Consider the following 3,332-nt stretch of genomic DNA (forward strand, 5'->3'; position numbering starts at 1 on the left):
TGGTCTCAAAGCAAAAATGTAACCAGCTCTGCTTGAAGTCCCTTAAGCTTCGGCCAGACTTTTACACTGACCTGCAGTATAGCTGATGTCTAACAAGAAAAACCATTCTCCTAAAAATTAACAATCTCACCTCACTTGCAATTTATTGGATATTTATCTGAAAGCTAAGTTTTACCTTCAAGGAAATGCAAAAATAGCTTCATTTAGAAAAAAATTTTGTGCACTTGAGAAATCTCAGTAAACTTAATGCTGCTGAAACCAGCTCTAAAACAGGTACCTATAGTTCAAAAAGATCATTACAGGAATGACTAATGGCCTGTCACAAGTCTTGCTCACTTGACTAAAGAGCAGTGGATATTTGCATATTCAAAATAAGGTAATTGCACATTATCTCCATTTCAGCCCTGGTCTCAAGACAAAACCAAAAACGAGGCAGTTTTGAGCTCACAGTCCATCACAACACTCAGTTTTCCACAATTATAGGAAATACATAGCTTAAGCTGTGAATACAAACACAAGGGCACGTGACTGGGGAGAGGGGATGGGGCTGTGCAAGGAGCAAGTGAATATCCAAAACACAATTTCTAAACTCTCAAGCCAAAGCCTATCTGCTACTTGGAACCATTACGGGCTGATTCCACATTTTGATAACAACTACACAAAAGCAGCACCTCCTGAAATTCACCAACTCACAGGAGAAGAGATGAGACATAATCACAGATTAGAAAGCTCATCATGGATTGTGCTTCTGCACATAGGCTGTCAAAAATAACCAGGGACCTGAGGTTCTGTAAAAAGGCAAAATGTTCCCAAAAGCAATTCCCAAAAGTTCTTAAAAACAGATTGCCTAGAAAACAAGAGGAGAGCTAGGAGACAAAGAAACTGACCAGTGCTGGGGAAAAACCTGGAGCTAAAAGATGCACGGAGGCAAATGCCAGTGGTGCAGAGGAACCACGTCTTTAATACCAGGGACTGCAGCTGTGTAACAGTGAGCATCCCCACAGCAGCAACCACAACCTCCTGCCCAACCTCCCCGGACCCACAGGAACAGAAGGCAAGACCTGGAGAATGCAGTACTGTGTAAGTGAAGAAGCTCATGTGAGCTCAAGTCAAGCAGGGCAGAAGCTCTCAGCTCATCTGTTCTTAGATTAACCCACCCCAGCATCCAGATCTGCACTAAATTTACTTTGCCTAACCTATGACAAGATATTTTCCAGCCCAGCTCCAAATCCTACCCATTTTTCCTTTTTTTTTTTTTTTTTTTTGAGTTAAAAGTTCTGTTACTGAAACTCCCACTCTCAGGATAGCTGATACATTTTCATTCTTCTTCCATCCTTTAAAACCTTGGGTTTATCCAGATCAAGTGTATGTAGTGAATTACTAATATATCTGCCTTGCTAGAATAGTGACATCTACACATCAGGTGACAGAATGGCTGGTTTTAATTCAAAAATCCAATATTCAAATTAATATCATCTAGAAACCTAGATAAAAAGATCCAGACATCTGTTAACTTTATAACAGACTCTCCCATTTTCATGTAACCTTTTTTTAACTCACCTATCTTTCCCCCATAAGTAAAGGCTCTACAGCAGAGATCAAGATTTACACCATGTCTCATATTAATATCAATTAACATGTAACCAGAATTACAAGTATATAGTTATCACCTAAGGTTATTTTCCATTTTATTTTCAGTAATTTTTCATTGCAATTGTAGACAAAGCAAATATTACTGAGGAGCTTGGAAGACATAGAATCATACTATAAGAACACCTGTTAGTGCTTCTAAATAAAACACCTTTCTAAAACAGGATCCAAAGAGATGGAATAGGCTACCATTTCAGCAAGGAAAAAAAAATCACAATTTCAGAGAAAAAGGTTCATCTTATGAAAACCTTGTCTCTTTCAATAACTGAAATGAACATGTATGACAAGATGAGAGCTTGGAAACTATTAAGACTCTAAGACACAATCCCAGGCAGACTTATCTATAAGTTACTTTTACCAATTTGCACGACCATTCCTTCCTCCCTATTTCAAAAAGAGTTTTAACAAAAAAAAAAAAAAAGAATTAACATATTTTCATCAAGTACAACATCTGCATTTATTATTCACCAAAACTTAAAGAATCTGTAGTACACAGAAAAACATACTAAAACAATCCTCCCTTACCAGATCTGAAAACTGATTTAATCTGCTGCCAAAACATCTCATGTTTCATTTATTTCATTCAACACTAGTTTGCACTACTTTCTGTGTCTCCATAGATGACTTATCTCATGGAAAATTGCCAGGATAAGTAGCTGAGGATATTTACACTTAGCATGATTATTCCATTCATTCTCTTGGTTACAAACTATAACTGCAAATAAAAGCCTTTGTCCCAAAAGTGCAATGAAGCATGTGAGCTAAAGGTTACTCGACTAAAGGCTAAGATTTTTTACTCTTCTAGTTGAACATCATTTCACTGAAGGCAGAGCCATGTCATTTTCCAGCAGTTGAAAATATGATCAATATATCTGGGATTTGAAATTACTCTTAAGATCTGTGCTTAGAAGATAGAGAATCTGCAAAGCAGATCACTTTTTCTAGTTCTTATAACAAAGGGAAGCCACCATAAAACTTAACAGAGCATAATTTCTCACTGAAATATCTATCTACAAACTTTACACTCTTAATGCTAATTTGTATCAAAGATAGCCTGCTAAAATGTAGACCGACTTTTGGTCTTGCTCATATTATATTAACACCTACAGTCCTCACTATTATATTATTATTATTTCCAGGAAATGAGTTGCTGGCTAGTAACAAAGAAATTCAGTCCAGCTACTGGAGTGACTGCATTTCTGGGAAAGGGAAGAACTGATACCATGACATCTACCTTGACTTCTCTAAGAAATTGGACATGAGCCAGCAATGCACACTCATAGCCCAGAAATTCAAGTGTGTCCTGAGCTGCATAAAAAAAAACATGGCCAAAGTTTGAGGGAGGTGATTCTTCCCCTCTTCTCTGCTCTGATGTGAGTCCACATGGAATACTGCTTGTAGCTTTGAGATCCACTAGAAAGATGTGGACCTGGAAGGGTGGGTCCAGGGGAGGGCCCCAGAATTGGTCAGAGGGCTGGAGTGCCTCTCCCATGACTACAGATTGAGAGAGTGGGACTGCTCTGCCTGGAGAAGAGAATACACCAGGGAGATGTTAGTACAGAACCTGAATAAGCAGAGGGTGTATAAGAAAGATGAAACAAGACTCTTTACAAGGGTCTGTAGTGACAGAACTAGGGTGACAATTTTAAGCTAAAAGAGGGGAGATAGAAAGAAGAACTTCT

This window comes from Fringilla coelebs, assembly GCF_963513975.1.
Source record: "Fringilla coelebs genome assembly, chromosome: 4".
In the NCBI taxonomy this organism is placed as follows: domain Eukaryota; kingdom Metazoa; phylum Chordata; class Aves; order Passeriformes; family Fringillidae; genus Fringilla; species Fringilla coelebs.